This window comes from Euprymna scolopes, chromosome 42 (assembly GCF_053919585.1).
Source record: "Euprymna scolopes isolate OS-2025 chromosome 42, ASM5391958v1, whole genome shotgun sequence".
Taxonomy (NCBI): Eukaryota; Metazoa; Mollusca; class Cephalopoda; order Sepiida; family Sepiolidae; genus Euprymna; species Euprymna scolopes.
Window position 1 is genome coordinate 14200179 of NC_136523.1, and position 25000 is coordinate 14225178.

Sequence of the window (25000 nt, forward strand, 5' to 3'; positions counted from 1 at the left end):
TACACAACTACCAATCATTACACAGCAGGAAACAGGGAGGGAATTCCGCAATCTACCAGTCTGGGGGAAGAAAATATAAGAGTAAAAAGGTTTTACAGCATCTATGGGACCTCAACAGTGAAGGGGTGAATTTTTTCTGCTTGTCGGCTTGAGATTCTTTTTTTTGTTTTGTTTTGTTTGTACCCTGTATATTTTCTTGAACACTTGCTAATTTGCATATGTGCTCAAACGGCTGCTGCTTCCGCTGCAAATACCTTCGCTAGCCATCTATCTTTCGGTTGCTGCTGATAATTTCACACGCACTCACACACGCGCTGTTACACATGGTCGTTTTCAAGTTCACGTATACAAGTTGGTGTCGTGTTATCCTCATAAATAATCAAATTCTACACAATTTACAAAATCTAGGGACCTCAACAGTGAAAGGGTTGAATTTTGCTGCTTGTCGGGTCGAGGTTCATTTTTGGGGCCCTGTATATGTTCTGGCATCTCTGCAAGGGCAGAGTTAAATGCAAGGTTGGTTTTGAAATGTGAGGTAAACTCATCACTGCATAATCTTCACAACAAATACTCATACAACTACAACCACTGCAAACAACTTCCCTTACTCCATATCTGTGCCTAAAGCTAAACAAAAATTCAATGAACAAAGTTTCTTTCCTAGAACTGCTCACCTGTAGAAATTTACACCATGAAGATGCTTTCTAGCTGACAACAGTATGATCGTTTTCAAGTCCAATCTGAACAAGTTCTTGTTGAGCCATTATCTTAAATAATCAAATTCTACCCAATTCCACTATTTCCAATTATTACGCTTTTGTTTCATCGATCACCTTACAATCATTAGCCTTTATCCTCGAGTGATCCCCTAGGCCTTGATAAGCGGTGACCTATAAGAAGGTAAAAGGTAAAACTAGTTAAACAATCTCTGCGCACTGGTCCGTGCGATTTTAGAGTCAGACACGAACCCATCAAGTGCTCGTACTCTATTCTTCATTAACTTTACTCGGCCATGTCGGGATTTGAACGCAAATCTACAAGCACCATTCCAACATCATTCCTGGACCGTATCACGCCCTTAACCCCAATCCTAACCTTAACCCCGTTTTTTGGGGCACAATCATATTGTCAATGAAAGAAAAAGGGTCAATAAATAAAGAAAGAAAACAAAGTGAACAAAACGAAATGCTTCAGCAAGCACGCATTCGAACAGCAATCCGCCTCTGGGCACCCGAATTCTCGTTGGGGAGTTGATTTAGAGCGAGTGGTGGGGTGCAAATTTTTTTTTTTTTTTTTTTTTTTTTTTTTTTTGCTCGGGTTGGAATAGGGTTGGACGTCAACAAACAGAGCGAAGTGGATTAGTGAGATTATTTTATTATTATTATTTTTTTTTTAAATTAGACACGACGGTAAGAATGGGGACATAAAATTAAGAACGCCGAGTTAGGGTTAGTGTTGGGGTTAGGTTAAAATTATGGGAACGCCGGTTATGAATGAAATAAATGGAACAAAAAGAAATCAATGAAACACGTGATTTCCGATATCGAGTTCCACACTCACGCACATATACATCACACACACATACACACACACATACACACACCCGCAAACACATACACACACACACACACCTAGCAGGCTGCCCGGCGTTGCCCGGTCATAAAATACGCATAAATATATTTTGATTCATACAGAAACTGAGACATGTGAATGCGAGTAATGTTCTTTCTAAAAAGTTCTTGTAAGCAAAAAAAAAATAAATAAATAAAATACTCGAGCTGAGATCGAAACTAAAACGTAAAAACAGTGAGTAAATATTATTAAAGAGTTGTGATTTCAAAAGTTTAAAAAAAAAAATGTATTCGGGTGGCATCAGCTAGAATCGAAACCGAAAACTGCGGTATTAAAAGCTGGCGACGTTACCACTTTACCAACGCGACACACGTATAACCTGATTAAAAATTAAAAATGAAGAGTAACTGTATTAAAAAATGTTGACCCATTTTTTTGGCCGATTTAAAAAGTATTTTACCTTTCTAAACACCAATAAAAGTAATTGTCTGTATTTTTTTAGATGAGGTGTTTTCATTTATTGAGATTGTCGGACTGACTTCCTCATCTTGGTTGTTATAGTCACAACGATACGAAACACCTGATGAAGGTCGGAGGGCAAAACAGCCGAAACGTTGTCACTATAACAATCAAGTTGAGGAGGTCAGTCCGACAATCTCAATAAATAAACAAATAAAAGTGCTTAAAATATTGACACAGACAGACATATAGTCTTATATATATATATATATATATATATATATATATATATATATATATATATATATATATATATATATAAAATGAAAATTACAATTGAATTTACCAAAATGATCCAAGATGGTAAAATTAAAGTAAATTATAAATATTAAAGAATTAATATTTATAAAATTATCTCAGCCAGATATAAAAGCTCGATAAAACCAAATAGGAAATAGAGCTTATAATCTTATAATATATTTATGTCTCGGAAGTAGAGTGAAAAGCACATCTTATTTTTCTTTTATTAATATTATTTTTTTCCTTGTACACATTTTTGTGAATTATTCCATGGATTTCTGCCTTTGGATTATTATGGACCATCTTCTTCCAATTACGGGATTTCCTTGGATTTTACTTGTACAAATGGAAATTCTTTTAACTTTCTTGAAGTTTTACATTTGGATTTTACCATCACTGGATTTTTTATTTTCCACCAGACTATCCATTCATGTGTAATCACCTTTTTCTTTACCATATTCCCTCTGCTTAACTTATTTTGTTTTCAAGTAAGATCTTTGACTTTCTTGTTGTTTCATCAAATACTTCTGCATGCAAAATCCGATCCCGCATTTTGCTAATTCCTACCCTCTGATGAGAAGGAGAGTATTTCTTCGAAACTCCACGGATTAAGGACTATCCATTTATCTAGTGTTTCCTTTTCAGATTAAATATGTTTTTAACTCATTTCAAAGTGTTTTTAACATATTTTATTAACTGTTTGCTCATATATATATATGTGTGTGTGTGTGTGTGTGTGTGTGTGTGTGTGTAAATAACTATATATATATAACTATATATAACTATATATATAGTTATTTATATATAGTTATATATATATAGTTATATATATAGTTTTATGTATATACATAACTATATACATAAATAACTATATATATATAACTATATATATATATATATATATATATATATATATGCAAAAATTAAGATAACAAAATATAAAATAAGAACATCATATAGCGTATTTTCTCATATGTTACTATTGTTTCATAACGATTTGGACAAATTTAAACATTATATCATATAAGATATTCCAAAAATAGTTACTCTTCAGACACCAAAATACATTTGTCACATATATATATATATATATATATATATATATATATATATATATATATATATATATATATATATATATATATATACGAATATATCCATAGTCCCTATTTTAAGGGAACGAGCAATTTGGGCTCACCTCGTTCATCCTCATTTTTTTAATGCTCTATTTCTTTATTTTTTCGATTTCCTTCAAATTTAGTATCCCACTTTCGTATTTCTTATTTTTAAATGATATTTTGACATATTTATTATATATTCTATTTTTATATTGATTTAATCTTTTAATATTGTTTTCTATTTTTATAATTATTTTTTCTCTCTGATTTATTTATTTATTTATTTATTCCCTAACTCTTATACTAGACTTATTTCAGATTTTAGCGTCTATTTAGATGTCAAGCTATTTCTTTCTCAATTTGCCTTAGTTTCGTATAATTTATTTACGTGTTACGATTTATTTGTTTTAAGAAAAACTATAAATTAAAGCTAGGGATGGGACGATTTCAATATTTTTCCTATTCCGATACAATTACCGATTTCGTACTAAATCCCCGATTCCGATGCAATTACAGATTCCGATTCTTTCTAAATCTTTAAACATTTAACTAGAAAGTCGTTATTTTTCACGATTACCGTAAAACCACATGCTAAACATGCAGATATTTTCTTAAACGTAAGTGAGAAGATGATATATCGATTTTACTTTCACTGGAATTTTAAAATCGATAAATATTTATTATTTTATTATTGCTATCAGCAGTGAAAGATTTTGTTTTAAACAAAAGCAAATAAAAAAAGATAGTTAAAAGAATCGTTTTTGGCATCGGAAATAGGCACAAATTTTTCCGATTCTGATACTGATTCCGATATCCCGAGAAGTTCCAATTTGTCTGAATCCCGATTCCGATACTGATTAATCCTCCCAACACTAATATATATATATATATATATATATATATATATATATATATATATATATATATATATATATAAGCGAAAATGTATGTATGTATGTATGTATGTACGTATGTATGTATGTATGTATGTATGTATGTATGTATGTATGTGTGTTCGCTTTTTCTGTATGTCTACAAAATGCTTTTTTCAGAGAAGCGGTTGGTCGCTTCACAACTTTTTAAAACTTTTTATATCACATATAAATCTTAATATCTCAGAGTTAACAACGAAGCTCGCCTGCCTATTTAATTTGCTCGATTTCGGGAAGATAAACATTCAACATTTGTCGCTCGCCCCATGTGGGTTAGTCTTTTTCCTATAACATCTTGGGAAAATAAAAATCCCGCAGTCAAACTTGACCTCATTAACTCATTAAAACGGGCACCTGCCAAACCCAAGTAATTAAATAAATTCAAACGTGCTTCCGTTAGCACCTCGCGGTGGGGCAATGGTTAATGTTGCACGTTTTTTTTTGTTTTGTTTTTTTCACACTTTAATTTACAACTTTGCCTCAACGGTTCGGGTTCGGTCCTCATACTTACTTTCTTTGTGAAGGATGACATATCGATTTTAGTTTTAATATTAGTTTTAAATCAACAGATATTCACTATTTTAGTATTACTATCCAAGGAGAATATTTTTCTTTAAAGAAAATCAAATAAAAAAGCCAATTAAAAGAATCGGTGCTGGCATCGGAATATAGGCACAAATTTTTCCGATTCCGATACCGATTCCAATACCGATTCCAAAGCTCCGATATTTTTATTACCAAAAGTTCCGATTCTGATCGTCCCAACAATAGTTAAAAGGTGTATTTAAATGATTTATCTAATATTTATCTTTACCTCATAGTTATTATGTAATTAATTTGAATTTTAAATCTATCATTTTAAACCTTTAAGTTAATTTAAATATGATATCTTTTCTTTTTTTTAATTTTTTACTATTCCTGTATCTGTCAGTGTATCAACACAGTATAACGGATGTAACTCGGTTTTGCCCACATTCATCGATTCATAATTTTATAAAAAAATTCCTTAATATTTTTAATTCACTATTTTGAGTTTTGTCTACTGTTATGGGGTTAAATTGTAATTAAACGATACTCGTTTCCGGAAATGACGTCACCAAACGAAGTGACGTCATGAGATAGTCCATTAATCCCATGGAGGGGCGTCTCCCACTTCTATATTAATCTCTTATGCTTAATTTGAGATTTATAGTTGTCAAATTATTCTCTTTATAGCAATTTAGTTTAAATTTCTGACTTAGTTTTCTTTAAAACTTATATTCTGATTTAATCTATTTTAATCCGTCATAATCTTTTCATCTCAATATTTTGCAATTACTTCATATTTAATTTTCTTTTCTTCTTCTTCTTTTTTTTGTGCTAATGAAATGTCCCAGGTGTTAGTTTATTACCAATCACAATTATTGAATTTAAAATTTATTTTATTTCCCTTATTTAAGTTATATCTAGTTTAGTTTCTATATCTTAAGTTAACGACTTATTACTTTATTTATCGCACCATTAAAAATTTTCTCTTACAACACTATATATATATATATATATATATATATATATATATATATATATATATATATATATATATATATGATTAGTTTTTTTTTGGAAAAAGAATTCCAGCAGAGTGCTCAATTAAAAGGAAAATCCAAAATGTAAGAGCGTATTTATATTTTGTGTACAGAAAGTTGTTAGTTGACACAGATCATTGGTACCGTCGGTTTCAAGCCCGATAATAAGGCCCGTTTAAGATATCCTTATCAAGCTCTCTTCAGCCAATATTCGTCTCGTCAAAAGTGAAAAAGAATATATTTGGGTGCCATAAACTAGAATCGAAATCGAAATCGAAACTATAGCATTCAAAGCTGGTGATGTTACCACACCAACGTAACAAGCATATGACCGGATTAAAAATTATAAACGAAAAATAAACTAAGATGAGGGTACAAAATGTATAATAATGTATTTATATATATATATATATATACATCTATACATATATATATATATATATATATACTTACATACACACATACATGTTATTTAAATTAGATGTTAGGCGTGTTAATGGGAGTTTATTTCTATGTAGACAGCTTTGTGTTACATCAAACCTTTTGTTTAATTTTTTCTTTAGAATTCACTGTGTGGTATGATTCAAGTAAGCATAGATTACATCTTTTTGATTTACTCGGTTTATAATTTCTAGCATTATCTACTATTGACCATTTTAATTCAAATTCTATTTTATTCTTACATAGTTCCCTAACCCAATCTCTTAATGCAGTCGTGTTCCTCTTCTTATTTTTTATATTTACTCTTGTCTTGTTCTTATTTCTATCCTTATTATTATTCCAATTTAGTTCCTTATCTGATCCAATAAGACAATATGGTTTCAGTATTACATCCAGTTCTTTTTATTATTATCCACCTTAACTTTACATTTGTATACAATTTCAGAAATTAAGCAACTGCCTTCAAGTGGACATTCGTTATGAATTCTACAGTTACATTTTTTATCAATATTTAATTCACCTTATTCAATCCTACTATAATTCACTGTTTTGTTAATTTCACCATTATTTGAACTTCTTATAGTTTTACTTAAACTCGTAGCGGTTGAAAATGAAAGTTTAACTGCTTATTAATAATTTTACTTAATCTATTGCCTGGAAGGAAGTTCTTATCAATTATTTTGTATAATTCTTTATGGATATTATTTTGCATTATTTTTCACTAAAAGGTGGATTAAACCAAACTTGCTTTTTGTGCCTATTTCTCTTCTTCGTAACTGCATTGTTACTTTTATATATTTTTTATCATTTTTAATTTTTATTCTTTTTATTTTTATTTTATACCTATTTTATTCTCTATATTTCTTTTTCGTTCATCACCATTCTTATGATATTGCGTAGTTTATCCTATTATTTCGGCTACAAACATTAATTCCTTCACCCTCAACTGGGCACATTTCTACAGGGAGATGTCGTTTTTTTCCGCTGATTTTTTCGAAAGTCATCCACTCTTTTTGATTGACTAGTATAAATTTAAACCTTCGCTACTTCTTTATGGCAATCTAGCTTAAATTTCTGATTTAGTTTTCTTCAAAACTTATATTCTGATTTAATCTATTTTAATCCATCATAATCTTTTCATCTCAATATTTTGTAATTACTAAATATTTGATTTCTTTATTTTTTGTGTGTGAAATTGAAATGTCTCAGGTCTTATGAAAATCGATAACCACGAAGCTTAATGAATTGGATCAATAAATATTGATTCGATTTCATTGGTATATGAACATTACCGAGCCTCTTTAAGAAACTCGTTTCTTATTGTTGAGCACTTTCAGTTGAATTAAAGTCGGTCAATTTAGCTGTTATCATCATTTAATGATTAGATCACCCTGACAGACGTTAAAAAGCATTTAAGAAACACATGTTCAAATTCAACAGCATTTCTCGCGGTTAACGGTAGACGAATTGATATGGTCCTTGCTACTGAAGCCAGGAATGGCTTCTGTCGCCGAGTTCGAATCTGTCGACTGGTGTTAATCGTGGCACCCTACTCTGAGGATTTACGAAAGGATGAAACATTAGTGTCAGTAGGTATTTAATAATTATTTAATAATTGTTATAGTAAATAATTATATATATATGTGTGTGTATGTGTATGTGTGTGTGTGTCTATTTATATATTCCCAATATTATTCCCGATTCTGTTAAAATTACCGATTCCGATTTTTTATAAATCTCTAAGTATTTAACTATAAAATCTTTTTCACGATTACCGTAAACAAAAACACATGCTAAATGTGCAGATATTTTGTTAAGCTTAAAAATCAAACACTTGCGAGGGATGATCTATCGATGTTAGTTTTATTGGGAGTTTGAAATCAATAGCTTTTCATTATTTTATAGTTAATATGAACAGTAGAACATTTTGCTTTAAACAAAATAAAAACAAAAAAAAGCCAATTAAAGTAATCGTTTTCGGCATCGGAAAAAAGTTACTATTTTCTGATTCCAATTCCAATAGCCCCCAAAATTCTGATTTTTCATATATATATATATATATATATATATATATATATATATATATATATATATATATATATATAGTGCAAAACTTTGTTGAAATTCAAAGACTTACATTTTTCTTTCTTGTAACTTTTGTTTATTTCATTATGGATTTCTTCATTACCGCCGGGATAGCAATTTTATGATTTTATGTCTTCATAAATGTCTCCATTTCTCATCAATTCGTCAGATGTTATTTCAATTCGATGTTACCAACAGAAAGTTAAATTTGTACATGATAAACCTGGTGTTTTCGTTTGGGAAAAAGAAATTCCATCCGCAAGTTGTTACAAGGCGGCCATCTTTTATATATATACATATATATATATATATATATATATATATATATATATATATATATATATATATATATATATATATATACTAGTTTTCTCACATTTTATTGCTTGGTCCCATTTGACTAGAGATCGACTTCTTTTGGGGCTACTGAACTCTCCGAAAAAAACGTGATTTTGTTAACTGCGGAGTTTTTATGAAGTCGGATAGGTGACGCGTGAGCGCACTGTTTTAAAATCTGGGTAGGTTTTTTTGTTTATATCCGTTAGAAGCGCCGAGTGAAATTTGAAGAATAAAAAACTACCCAGATTTTCCAACCGCACGACCACGCGTCACCGATCCGACTTCATAAAACCTCCGCAGTTAAAAACATCACATGGACTCTTCACTGGATTTTCTTGCACTCGACATCATGGCGAAGAAAAAAAGAAAGAAAAAAGATTGACAAAGGAGTTTTACTCCGAAATATATTTCTTAAAATATAAACACTCGTTTATTTAAAAAAAAAAAAATTCGCGTTGCAGTTTTGGCTTCAAACTTATTTAATGCGCATTTTATTTTTCAAATTTCACTCAGCGCTTCTAACGGATATAGACAAAAAAAACTACCCAGATATTCAAACCGCGCTACCACGCATCACAGATCCGACTTCATAAAAAAAACTCGCAGTTAACAACATCACGTGGACTCTCCATCGAACTTTCTTGCACTCGACATCATGGCGATGGAAAAGAGAAAAAAATGGCAAAAGAGTTTTACTCCGAAATATATTTCTTAAAAATGAACACTCGTTTATTTTATTTTAAAAAATCGCGTTGCAGTTTTGGCTTCAAACATATTCAATACGTATTTTATTCTTTCAAATTTCACTCAGCGCTTCTAACGGATATAAACAAAAAACTACCCTGATTTATATATATATATATATATATATATATATATATATATATATATATGTGTGTGTGTGTGTGTGTGTGTGTGTGTGTGTGTGTGTGTGTGTGTGTGTGTGTGTGTTTATTAAATTTTCACCCCAAACAAAGCACATTGCCACTTTGATATAGGGGGTTACTATTAGGGACCTAAATTACAGGGGTAATATGTAGGGATTTTAGCAGCAAGATGCCTGTTCACATTACACTTAAACTTCTGCATCTCATTACAGTTGGTGAAGCAGGAACCCGGAAGGGAATTCCAAAGTCCTGCAGTTCTGGGGAAGAAGCTATTAGAGTAGAAGGCTTTCTTACATCTAGGGATCTCGACTGTGTAGGGGTGAGACTTTACTGCTTGTCGGGTTTATCGAGGGTATTTACATCGAGGGGGCATATATATATATATATATATATATATATATATATATATATATATATATATATATGAGAATAAAAAAGAAAACCTTGAATAGATTCATGGTTATCAATACTTCCTCCCTATTACAGAGGACATCATCAGGATTTTATTTAAAAAAAAATGAAAATGAGAAAATAGGTTACAGACTAGATGCGAGTGAACAGGGAAAGAACTATGTTTCTTAAACTCAATCCTGATGATGTCCCCTGAGGAAAGGGATGAAACGTTGATAAACATTTATCTATTTTAGGTTTACTTTCATTCTCATAACGTCAACCACCGTTTGTATTTTTATTTTTATTCATATATATATATATGATGATTGCAACGTCTTGTCAGACACTTAAAGTCCATGGGCCCAAAAAGGACTTCCATCGCCACATGACCATTTTATAGACAAATGCCTGGGGAGTATCTATACTCAGATGATGCTACAGAGTCCTAGCTTTGTACGACAGCTAAGTCTCTCTCTCTCTCTCTCTCTCTCTCTCTCTCTCTCTCGGTTCAAAATGTTGAGATCCAGCAACAAGCAAGAGCAAGATAGCCAGCAACAAGTTAAACTGCAGGCAAGCGTAATGCGGGTACTGGTCTCCCGCTTTATGGTTTTTTAAATCAGAGATTTGCTTCTCCTAGAAAGGTTGCCTTCACCACGACTTACTGGAGCCTTCTCCACCCCAGCACACACATATATACACACAAACACACACGGTGCTAGTTGGTCGCTGACTCCGAAAGAGGGTTCATTCGCCCTTTGAAAGGTCTTGTTTTTAATCCTTCAGGGAGACTAGCCGCCCTCCTCACCAAACAAGTCCGGTGGGGGAACCAGTTTAGTCGCCGGTGACCCGACCATGAGGCAGGTAATACTAGGTTACATGGTACCAGTAGCATATGACATGGCCTACTATATATATATATATATATATATATATATATATATATATATATATTAGTGATGGGACGATTCCAATATTTTTCCCGATTCCGATACAATTACCGATTCCGTGTTAAATTTCTGATTCCGATACAATTAATGACTCCAATGCCGATTCTTTATAAATCTCTTATTATATAACTAGAAAATTATTTTTCCCGATTTTCGTAAAAACACGTGTTAAATATGCAGATATTTTCCTAAACGTCACCGTGGAGGATGATCTATCGATTTTAGCTTTACTGGTATTTTAAAATCAATAAATATTCATTATTATTATTATTATTATTATTATTATTATTATTATTATTATTATTATTATTATTACCAGCAATGGAAGGTGTTGGTTTAAACAAAATCAAATAACAAAAGATAATTAAAGAGAATCGTTTTGGCATCGGAAAATAGGCATCAATTTTTTCGATTCCGATACCACCAAATCTTCCGATTTTTCCGATTCTGAATAATCGTCCCAACACTAATATATATATATATATATATATATATATATATATATATATATATATATATATATATATATATAACCATTTCCTCTTCAATTTTTTTAAAAGAACATGGCTGTCTGTTTACGGTTTCCGATTGGTTATTTTATCTTATATTTTTTTAAAGTTAGGTTGAGAGGAGACTGCAAGTTTTATTATTATATTTTCTTTTTAAAAATTTAAAAAATGTGCAAATGAATTGGCATTTGTTTCTTTCATAATTTATATAAAATGGTTAATCAGAAAAAATAAAAAGTGTGCTGAATTTTTATTTGAAGCAATCTCAGTTTTTTAAATCAGATTAAAAAAGAATATGGTAAAAATTATTTTAAATTCTTCGATATTAGTTTTAATTTATTAAAACTATGTTTTTATGTTATTTTTTTTATGTTATTTTTGTTTACATGTTTTTAAATTTTTCAATTAACGGGGAATTTTCTACGGGTTTTGCTTGTTCAAAATTAATATACGACGACGATTCGAGAATGAAATCTCAATTTAATTACAAAATGGCCGCTGAATTAATCCCCGGCGTTTGCGCATGAGCATTAAAACGTAGATTTTTTTTTTTTTTTTTTTTTTTTTTTTGTTCAGTACATAAAAGACCTAAGGTCGCACTTTAGGGGTTGAAAGGCGGAGAAATTAAACGAAGTCGTTAAGCTTTCCTTATCTATCCGTATAGATCAGTTTATTGTGTAGTCCCGTTTCTCCTTGGCTGCAGTGATGCGATTAGCCCAATCGCGGTCGGACTTAAACCCCAGAGGTGACAACCATGACTAAAACGTCAATATTGGCTAGTGTTTATTAGACAATAGATAAACGGAAAGAGAGAGAAAAAGAAACTGCCAGAATTTGTGTGGCTCGTATGATTATCATCAACTTATCTTTAAAAAGAATATCTCTTATCTCTAGTACTCTCACATTTTCATGAACAAACGTTAAACGAACAGTTCGCGCATGTCTATCGTGACAAACATGCACTCGCTGTACTTGTGGGAGGTGACGGTACTCAAGTGGTTAACGACACGGACTGACAAGCTGGGTGTTCCAAGTTCAAATCCAATTCGTTCCACAAACTTTTATTTAAGCCAGTGTCTTTCTAGAATGAATTATATGTATAAACTTATCGGGGAAACCAATGCAAACAATATAATGTTTAGATTCATATATGTTAGTTTACTTGTAGAGTTTTGCCAGTGAGCGACCAAAAACACACCTATATATCTATAAAAGTGAAATTGTCTGTCTGTGTGTGCGTGTCTGTGTGTGTGTACATTTCCCTACCAAACTACTCTGTCAATTTTCAGTCTACAGACTCGAGATTAGACATAAAGGGTATTGAGATTTGGGTAAATCTTTTTAATCGGTTTTCGGCCAGAAATTTGGCTGTCAAGGGGTAAAAGTTCAACGATTTTACCTTTGAAAACTCTACCAAACTCATCCACCAATTTTGAGTCTAAACATTTGAAATTTTAAATGTAGGTTACTTTGACATGGATCAAACATTTTTATTTGATTTGAGCCAAAAATTAAAAAAAAAACTAACTCTGCGGTCTCTACCAAATTACTCAGCCAATTTTTTGGTCTAAATATTTGAAACTTAACATAAAGTGTATTCAAACACAGAGCAAGCTTTTTAATCGGTGTGTTGGCGAAAATTTGGCTGCAAAAGAAGGCAAAGTTCTAAAGATTTAACCTTTGCAGTCTCTAGCAAACTATTCAGACAATTTTGGGTCCAAACATTTGAAATTTTACTTAAAGGGTACTCAAACTTGCAGCAAGCTTTAAAATCAGTTTTTGGACGAAATTTTGGCTGTCAAAAGATCAAAATTAAAAGCGTTGACCTTTGCAGACTCTACCAAACTCCTCTGCTAATTTTAGATCTAAACACTTGAAATACGGACCCGACAATTGAAAAACAAAAAAAATATCAAAATGTGGATTTATAAGACCAAAAAATCCAACCTTGATTGCTTTTCGGGGGTAGAGATGCGGAATATCCACGATTGAATGACCACGGTAAGCATTGTCTGGAGGTAGCGGTTTCAATCCTACCCAAAGCCGGTTAGAGGATTAGTTGACCAAACCGCGGTGAGGTGACAACAGATATTGAAAACAGTAATTATTGTTGATATAGTTGGAGGATTCGACATTCCTATCCCTTTCACAGTTAACCTGACGAAGGCCAGAGGAATAATTGGCCGAAACGGCGTGAAAAACAACTAGAAGATGAGGAGAATCGTCCAAATAATAAAACAAGGCATTATTCGGAAAGTACCTGTAAATAAATGTATGTTGTCTCAACTGAAAACAAAAATTGAGTCGAATTCTTTCCTTGTCTTTGTTTCCTTGTGACTGTCTACATACACCGTGTGGGTCCCAAGTGTTGAGGCGTAGCGAGTATCATAAGAGTTACAGAAAGTATTGAACACAGGTATGTATGTAACGGTGTCCGGAGACCAAAACATGCGGCCGCATTCGTGAAGAACTTAAAGTTGCATTTTCTTTGTAACAACGACATTTATTATTACCTCGTTGTTACGGTCGTGACGTCACTCTCACGTGATCCGGAACGTTATTCCCGTCTCTCACGTGATCTCGAACGTTATCTCGTCTCGTGCTCCGAGTGATCGTTCTTTTTCTCTTTTTTAGAGATTATTTTTAATTAGCATGTATTTGCATACACATGTCCGCGCTGTATTCCATATAGACAGCCACTATACGACATGTACGTCACACACACACACACACACACACACACACAGTCACACACACAGTCACACACAGACACACACACACATATATATTTATAAATATATATACATATATATATATATGATGATTGCAACGTCTTGTTAGACGAGTGCCACTCCCTCAGACATTTAAAATCCATGAGCACAAATGCATGAGGGAGTATCTATACAAAGATGATGCTACAGAGTCTTAGCTTTGTACGACAGCTAAGTCTCTCTCTCGGTTCAAAATGTTCAGATCCAGCAACAAGCAAGAGCAAGATAGCCAGCAACAAATCAAACTGCAGACCAGCTTAATGCGGGTACTGGTCTCCCGCTTTATGGTTTTTTAAATCAGAGATTTGCTTCTCTTAGAAAGGTCGCCCTCACCACGGCTTACGGGAGCCCTCTCCACCCCAATACACATATACACACACACAAATATGCACGGTGCTAGTTGGCCGTTGACCCAGAAAAAGAGTTCATTCGCCCTATATATATATACACACACACACTGCGTGTCAAATTATTAACGAGATAACATTTTTTTACCAGTTTCAGAAACTTACCGGTAGTTTCTTATCAAAAGCTTCGGAAACATTAGCAATGCTGAGTTGCGCGTACTGTAGCATTTTCGTACTGTCCCGCGCAATGTAGACAATTGCTGAATCCACGGTATTTTAGGTGTGTCAAAAGTACCATCAAATTGTGAAGAACTGTCTTAATGACCTTACAAAGGTACGTAAGAGAGCTGATAAAGGTAGTTCTTTTTTTCCTTTTTTTTTCACACAGGCATCACCACACTATCAAGGCCAAGAGGCCACTCAAGGATAAGGATAAGAGTGTACAAGAGTATAGTATGGACAATATAGTAATCATTAGTAATGAAAATTCGGTAAATTTGATAACTTATATGGAACGGCTCATCAAGGACTTATTTACGTTAGACTTGAACACGACCATATTGTAGTCAGCCGGAAAGCAGGAAAACGGAAGACAATTCCACAGGCGTGCAGTTCTAAGAAAGAAGCCTTGTTCATGGAATCTACGTTTAGATTTATGCAAAGATAAAGAGTGGGGGGAATTATTGATAGTGTGTACAGCTAGACGAGTGTTTCTTGTGAAAGTTAGGCGAGGGGGGGACCATAGACTGAAGATCAATCGAACACTTTCCATGAAAATAACGATACATCAGAGACAAACTCGCAACATCTCTTCTGTGAGATAGAGGTTGCAGGGAAGAGAAAAGGACATCTCCCACCAGGCTAGGAAGTCTATTTTGAACCCTATCAAAGCAGGACAAGTCTTTTTTGTAGCAGCTCCTGCCCAGATGTGGCAACAGTATTCTATCCTTGGACGTATCTGGCTCTTATATAGATAGAGAATTGCATCAGCAGTGAGATATCTACAGGACCGATAGAAAGATCCCACCATTTTTCCAGCGGCCTTGGCAACAGATTTGATGTAAGTGTTCCATTTAAGATTAGGAGTAATGGTCAAGCCCAGAAGCTTGTCAAAACTTGAGGCCTCCTGAAGACGAGAGCCATTCATTTCAATTGATGCCAGATGTGGATCAGAATGTTGATGATGTAAAGAGAGAAGCTTGGTTTTAGATGCATTAAAAGTAACCAGCCACTCCTTTCCCCATTGTACTACGTGCTCAAGATCAGAGGAGAGAGAATCGGAGAGAACTTGGTCGTTTACTGTCTACAGTTTGTTCCACAAAAAAATTAATTTCACTTAGGATGTTGCCAACGTTCGCGTGGTCACTCCCGCAATATCCGAAATGCTTTTCTAGAAAGAATTCTGACTAGAAAATGTTGATCTAATACCAACAATATAATCTTTTAATGGTTAACTTATAGTATCCGTTCGATGAAACGTAAGGAATTATCTATATATTAATATGGTAGCGTGTGTGTTATTTTTTGTGTCACGCTTGCATCTTGTTTCTTCTGAGTGACTGTCGTTTTATTGTTACTAGCCTGGGTTGCCGGCGTTGCCCGGGGTTTCGGAGGTGTGTGTTGAGTAAAAAAAAAACGGGGTAGTAGGCAGGAAGGCTCGAACCCGTGACGCGAAGGCGGAGAAGAAGACAGCGAAAGAAAAGCGGAGATCCTGTCTCTATGCTAAGACGCGAGAGGAAATGGAAAGCGTTCAAATTTATCGATGCCAATCAAAAAGTTGACTTTAAGTGAGTAAGTTAAGAATAACGCAAGCGCAGAAATGAACGTTGGCTGCGGGCTAGTTTTTGCTTCCCCCACAATGTTGGGGAAAACCAGCTTTCCCCAAAAAGGAGCCAGCTCTTCAAATGAATACCAATTGTTTGATATGAAGGGTTTCCCCCACATTGATCAAACCTAATTGCTTTCAAGACGTCCCGGCACGAGAGGCCGCTGACGTTTTGGCTTCGATGAGTTTCACTTTATTTATACGAAAAGGACGAACAAACACGCGAAAGGACGGAATAAAGGGAATTTTATAAAAGTCTATCAAAATAAATGTAAAGACGAGGTTCGTTCGCAAATCGTAGATATTATAATCTAGGGAGCATATGAAAAATTTTCCAACATAGTAACCCTCGAGAGAGCCCCCCCCCGAAAAAAGCTTTTTGCGGGCATACAAAAACGCGGGCGCCACTTTTGTTTTATATACATGTATATAGATTGCCTTCCATTTTTTGTAATAAATAATTTTACCACGAATTTTTCATGAAGTTTCGATTATAGCTTAAAAACTCTAATTATATATTCATATATATATATATATATATATATATATATATATATATATATATATATATATATATATATATATATACTTTTTATTCATAAGTTTTGGTTTCGGTTTCAGTTCAAGTTGATACACCAAAATCATATGGATATATATTTTTTATTTTCGAAATCCCAACTTTGTAATATATAAAAAAAAAATCGATAGAAAATGTACTATAATAATATATACGATATCTTCAAGAATTAAAATATCATATTTAAGCGTATTATACGACCGGGATACGCCGGGCGTCCCTGCTAGCTCAGAGAAATACTTTTGCAGTTTTAACAAAAGAGCTACAATAATATCAAGGCGTCTCCATTTACGCTGAACATCCATAGAATGTCAACATCAATGTATTACATATGAAAGCGTCCGCTGGAATTCCCACAGGTCCCGCTAGTCTAGTAAGGAACCCTAACTAGTATTTAATGCGAAAATAGGCACCAATTATACCATCAACAGGTTATAACTTTGTCTGTTTTTAACAAGCTTAAATATATAGTCTGATCATAATATTCTTTATCACTGAATTGAAACGATCTCATTTTATCATCCTCGACTAGCTTTTGGTCGTGATAAGTTGTTTACTAAGTGTTAAATAATCTCTTATTTTGATCAAGCTTAAAATTGAAACAGCTCGCCAAACTTTCACGAAAAACACTCGTCTAGCAAAAACCACTACCAATAATTTCCCACACTCTTTATCTGTGCCTAAACCTAAATGCAGATTCCATGAACAAAGTTTCTTTCTTAGAGCTGCACGCATGTGGAACTCTATTCCGATTGCCTGCTTTCCAGCTGACTACAATCTGATTGTCTTCAAGTCCAATGTAAACAAGTTCTTGATGAATCGCCCCCCTAAGTAATCCAATTTACAAAATTCCCACTACTTATGTTTACTACGCTATAATCACATTGACTAATGTACACTCTATAACTCTTATACTTGAGTGGCCTCCGGGCCTTGATCAGTGGCAATTCCTATGTAAAAAAAAACTTTTTTTTACTTGAATTACTTTGTGGAAGACACACACACACACACACACACACACACACACACATATATATATATATATATATATATATATATATATATATATATATATATATATATATATATATATTGCAAACTGCGTCTAAATCTTGCGAAAAAGGGGCTCCGGTTATCAGACGGCTGTGAGTTGCGCTTAATTTTAAATTAGATTGAATAGGCTTATCTTGCGAATAGCTTCGTCTTGTTTTATGTGGTGGGTTTTTCTGCTTGGTTTTTCATTTAAAAAGGTTGACACTTTTATAGCATTCCGATAAAAACGGCAATGAAATGACGACCAATTTCGCTCGAACCAACGATTTCTTTACCGCTCATTTCAGACGGCGATTTTCAATGTCTTCTTCATATAAAAATTATTCGTGTATATATATATATATATATATATATATATATATATATATATATATATATATATGTGTGTGTGTGTGTGTATGTATATATATATAGTAATAAATAGTGTATATATAACAAATATATATATTTATATATATAATAAATATATAATTATATATATATATACAAGCAAAAGTATCTGTCGTTGACTGGGTTTAAAAACAGCCTACAGAAAATGGACTCTGATTTGTGAAAGTATGATAGGTTATGAAAAGGAAGGGTTGTAAAGAAATAGCTTCGAATTTGCGGGTATCAAAACCAAAGCAAAATATCATGAAAGTAAAAATAAAATAGATAAACCCCATAATTTATTATACCATACTTGTTCACACTGAAACACTTATCACAATATTCTGTGGATCTATATTAAAAAAACCTTGTTAATTTTTGTGACATATTTCCATTCTATGGAGGGAGATCAGGTGCAAACGGACACCCCATAATTTCATTATACCATATTTCTTCAAACTGAAACATAATTATCAAAGTATACTTACGCAGATAGATATGAAAAGTCTTTATTAAAGTTTGTGCCTATTTCCATTCTATGGAAGCCAGGCGCGAACGCAGACCCCACAATTTTATCATACCATCTCTATTTAATTTAAAACATACTTATCAAAGTATTCTTATGTACAGCTATATCAAAAACACTTGTACCCGTTTTTTTTTTTTTAATTTTTAAATTTTTTATTTCCATACTTTGTGGACCAGGCGCGTACGCAGACCCCACAATTTTAATGAATCATCATTATGCCAGATCAATCATACCCATTCCTGTGTCTCAATATATCTTCTATCATTATATGTGATCAGTTTTCTATAATAGTCAATCATATAGGAGCCTATTCGGGTCCAGACACACACACAGACGTTTAGCTATATAATATAGATATATATTTATATATATATTTCTTGTAATAAATAATATATATATATAAAATATATATATATATGCTAGAATATATCTAATATATAAAAGGCTATATGTTTGTCTGTCTGTCTCCATATTTTCAAACTCTATCTCCACCGAAACTAAAAGTCGCAGAGCGGTGCTAGAGGCCTCAAATGATTGGAGTTTTCGTGGATCACCTTTTATGGGTCTTTAAAATATTAAAAAAATGTCAAAAATGGGTCAAAATTGAAAAATCGTTATACATTTCAGTTTATTTTTAATTATTTTCAATTCGTTCATATACGATTCAGATTTGTACAGTGGTAACGTCGGCAGCTTTGAATGCTTCAGTTTCGATTCTAGCTCATGGCACGCAAATACTTTTTTTACTTTGGAAATCACGACTATAATAATAATCTGGACAAATTTAAAATATCCTATTTAAGCGTATTTTATGCCCGGGACATCCGTGCCTGCTTCCCCAGCTTGTTTGGGCGTTTAAACCGTTTATAAGGTTTGTGACTTCCGGTTTCAAAATGTTCGTCTGCTTATTATGTTCAGTTCGATATTAAAAGCTACTGGTGCTATTCAAAACATACGCAAGGTCAACAATATTTTTTGTTTTTACTTATTTTAACATGTTTTCTTTTCAAATAAATGTAATTTAACCTCGTTGAGTTAAAAAAGAGAGACTGATTTACAAATAAATATACAATATATAAATATAATCATATTTATAACCATATTTACTGCTTTTAGTAGCGCTCCTATGGATTTTAACGATTTTTTTAGGCTTTACTTATAAAATATTTTCACTCCAAGGAGAGAGAGATATAAACTTGATTTTAGTAATGTTTTAGCATATGCGTTTTATGTTTTATTACCGTTTTTTTTTCTGTTCAGTTACATTTTTGTTTCAGCTACACGACCATTTTTTAGCCGTTATGTAGCTTCCTCAGACTTTACCTAAGATACGCGACCGTTTTTTGGCCGTTATGTAGACTCCTCAGACTTTACCTAGGTAAGTCTGAGGAGGCTACATAACGGCCAAAAAAACGGTCGCGTGGCTGAAACAAAAATGTAACTGAACAGAAAAAAACGGTAATAAAAATGAAACTCATATTTGCTCTACAACAGTATTGAGCACTTTCTTCAGGTTTTATTAATTACCAATTCTACTATATATATATATATATATATAAACTAAAATTCATACTGTTAATAAATATATATATATGTATATATAGTCATCCGCATACAGTACTGTTTCGCTGTATCAAAGCTCATCAGTGCAGCTAGACAGCCATATATATATATACAGTGCCCTGCAAAAGTTTACAATATACATTTGAAACTCAGTTGTTGTATTTCTAGCTTCCAAATGGTAATGAAACTTTTTATAAACATAGAAAATGTATTGAAACTAAGATAGGAACAGTGGGAAAAATAAAAAATAACAATTTAACACAACACGAAGAGAAAACTCAATAATTAGCAACACCAAAGTTTATAACACATCAAATTCATTAGATTTCTTAATGATTTTATGACGGTTTCTTATGGTAAAAATGCTTAGAAGCTTCTAGAATGTTCAGGAATATGCAATAGTGTTGTGAGACCAGATCTCACCCCATAATGGACTCGTCCAGATCCTATATAATCAGCTCATAAGGCTGCTACGGTGGAGTGAGATCTCAACGGGGAGCGAGTGAGATCTCAACGGGGAGCGAGTGAGGTCTCATCGGGGAGCGAGTGAGATCTCATCGGGGAGCGAGTGAGATCTCAACGGGGAGCGAGTGAGATCTCATCGGGGAGCGAGTGAGATCTCAACGGGGAGCGAGTGAGATCTCAACGGGGAGCGAGTGAGATCTCAACGGGGAGCGAGTGAGATCTCATCGGGGAGCGAGTGAGATCTCAACGGGGAGCGAGTGAGATCTCAACGGGGAGCGAGTGAGATCTCATCGGGGAGCGAGATCTTACTAATACCTGCAACTACTACTATTCTCTTTATCTTTCTCTATACCCTTGTACTTTTCCTTAATACACTTGTACACCACCTACTACTGTTTTCCCGTGTCGTTTTGTGGACCAAACTGAGCCCCACAACAAATAGATATCGAAGTAAGCAATTAGTAAAAGTATTGCGCCATTCTTTATCAAATAACCGTATTGTAAGCAACCACATCATGGGAAAGAATAAAACAAATTGGTCAAGAGCTCAGAAAACGAATTGTAAATCTTCATCAAAGTGGATTGGGATATAGAACAATATCCAAACAGTTGACGGTTCCATTGAATTCTGTTGGAACAATAATTCGGCACTGAAGTCTCACAAATCAACCCTTCCTTTGGCCAGATCAGGTCGTCCTCGAAAAATAACCAAATGTGCTGAACGGTTACTAACAAGGAAGATTATGAATTCGCCTAGAATTACTCTTGGAGAGCTGCAGAAGGACTTAAAAAACAGTGAAATTAAAATTAACAAGGACACAATAAGTAGAACCCTTCACCTTAAAGACATCTTCTCTAGATCAGCAAGAAAAACTTTAAGACAAAGTATGTTCGTGCTAGGCTTGAATTTGCAAATGAGTATGCAAGCAAGCCTCTAGAGGTTGGGCCTAACGTGCTTTGGTCAGATGAGACCAAAATAGATTTGTTTCGCACTCCAAAAACACCGAAAGTTCGGAGAAAAAAAGATACTGAATACCAGTCAAAAAACACTATTCCAGCAGTAAAATTTGGAGGAGGGTCCATTATGATCTGGGATTGTTTTAGTGCAGCAGGTGTAGGAAAAGTGGAAATAATGAAAGGAAAAATGAATGGAGCACTTTATAGGAGTATCTTGGAGAAAAACTTTTAAAAAAGTGTGAAGTTGCTCAAATTGAAATCACACTGGATCTTTCAACAAGATAACGATTCAAAATACACTGCGAAATTCACACAAAATTGTTTTAATTCAAATAAAGTGAATGTTTTACAGTGGCCTAGTCAATCCCCCGATCTCAACCCTATAGAGAATTTATGGGGAGAATTGAAATTGCGGGTCCATAGAAGAGAACCTTAAAATCTGCGAGAATTTGAGAGAATTTGTGTGGAAGAATGGAATAAAAAAAAAACACAAGACGCATGTAAGTAGTTCGTAGGAGATTACTCAAAGCGTTTGCATGCTGTAATCAACAATAATGGTTATGCCACAAAATACTAGATATTATTTTGTAAATGTGTTGTAAACTTTTGCGTTGCGAATTACTGAGTTTTCGTTTCGCGTTGTGTTAAATTATTATTTTTTTATTTTTCCCACTGTTCCTATCTTAGTTTCAATCCATTTTCTATGTTTATAAAAAGTTTCATTACCATTTGGAAGTTAGAAATACAAAAACTGGCAGTTTCAAATGCGTATTGTAAACTTTTGCAGGACACTGTATATACCTTTAAAAATGTTTGTTTTTCTATGCATGGTGGAGAAATCGATTTTAAAACGCGGTAATCACCATCTTTAAAATATTTATTTTTTTTACATGATGGTCACCACTTATCAAGGCCCGGAAGCCACTCGAGGATAAGGGTTATTGTGTGTACAGTAATCAATGGGATAGTATCGTAGTAATCGTTAGTATTGGAGATTTGATAAAATGTCCTACTGAGGGAGGCGATTCATCAGGAATTTGTTTATGTTGGACTTGAAGACATCCAAGTTGCAGTCAGGTGGAAAACAGGCAAACAGAAGAGAGTTCCACAGGCGTGCACTTCTAAGAAAGAAGCTTTGTTCATTTAATCTACGTTTTGATTTAGGCACAGATTAAGAGTGGGGAAACTTACTGACAGTGGTTTCAGTTAGACGGGTGTTTTTCGTGAAAGATTGGCTAGGGGGGACCAGAGATTTGAGTTCGGACGGACACTTGCCATGGAAATAACGATAAAACAAAGATATGCTCGCAACGTCTCTTCTGTGGGAGAGAGGTTGCAGGGAAGAGAAAAGAGCATCCTCCACTAAGCCATGAAGTCTATTTTGTACTCTGTCAAGGCAGGATAGGCTGTTTTTAGCAGCTCCTGCCCATATGTGGCAGCAGTACTCCATTCTTGGACGTGCTTGGCTTTTATACAGATAGAGAATTGTATCAGTATTGAGATATCTTCTGGAGCGGTAGAATGATCCATTTTCCCAGCGACCTTGGCAACAGACTTGATGTACGTGTTCCATTTCAGATCAGGAGTAAAGGTAAAACCCAGGAGCTTGTCAAAAGATGGAGCCTCCCCAAGACGAGAGCCATTTATTTCAATTGATTCCAGATGTGGATCAGAGCGTTGATAGTGTAAAGATAGGAGCTTGGTTTTAGATGCATTAAAAGTAACCAGCCACCTCTTCCCTCACTGTACAACGCGCTCAAGATCAGAGGAGAGAGGATCAGAGAGAACTTTGTCATTTATGGCCTTTGATGTGTTGCCATAGATAGTAGCGTCATCAGCATAGATGTCAATGAATGATTTAAGTATGTGTTTTGGGAGATCATGTAGAGAGTTGAGTCCAGGATAGACCCCTGAGGGACTCCAGCATTAATACTGTGAGCCTCTGATTTCTGCCCATCAATCACTACTCTTATGAGCCTATCAGGGAGAATTGATTTAATAATTGAGAAAACATTTCAAGTTATACCGTAGCTGGAAATCTTGTGAAAAAGCCCCTATACCATACTTTATCGAATGCCTTTGATATGTCAAGAGCAATTGCCCTAGAAAGGAAGGCTTTGTCGAGAGATTCACTAATCCTATGAGATATAACCGTTAGCACATCTGCTGTAGTTCTAGCAGAAAGGAAACCATATTGCATATCACTAAGAAGATTATTCCTGCTGAGGTGGTTAACTATTTCTCTATTTAATATGGATTTCAGCAGCTTACTTATGACACACAGGAGACTTATAGGTCTGTACTGAGAGGGAGATGGCTACAGGGCATACTGATGAGGTTTTCCAATGTGTTGGAAAGCACTTCTCATTAAGGCAATGCTTAAACAGTTTTGTAAGTATGGAGGCAAGTTCTGGTCGAAGCTTTTTCAACACTATAATTGGAATGCCGTCTGGGCCAGTTGCTTTACTGGAATCAAGTTCCTTGATTAGCTTGGCAACCTAATGCACATATATTTGTATGTTGCATAGCGTGTTGTTTGTTCTAGGAGGAAATATCCAAGCCGTTGCTCAGCTACTTTGGATTTAACAGACTGGGCATATAGCTCTCTTGCATTTTTTATTATTCTTTTACAGTGGTTGCTGGTGTTCCTAAAAGCAGCTTTAGTCTCGGTACATCTATTTCGTTGGTAGCTATGGAAAAAGTGATTTCTGTGCGCGATGGCAGCAGCACATTCTGGGGAGAACCATGGCTGGCTGTTTGATTTTTGTTGGAATATTTTGGATGATATGAATCGGTCTATGCCTACAATTGTCCATTCGGTCAGGTCTGATACTATAGAGGACACATCCTTTTTAAACATGGAATGCAGAGGTAGATGAGATATGAATGTACGGAAGCTATCCCAGTCAGCCATAGAGTATCGATACACAGTACGGTGGAGAGGTACATCCGAAGACTTATTACATTTCATTTTTTATCTTAATTGATACAACTGAG

The 25000-nt window shown here is 34.0% G+C and overlaps 1 protein-coding gene across 2 annotated transcripts in view; it reads right to left on the reverse strand.

Annotated features, from left to right (window-relative positions):
* Positions 1-25000, reverse strand: part of LOC145266927 (fibroblast growth factor 18-like) — a 789681-nt gene that overhangs the window by 475457 nt on the left and 289224 nt on the right. The window lies entirely within an intron of this gene.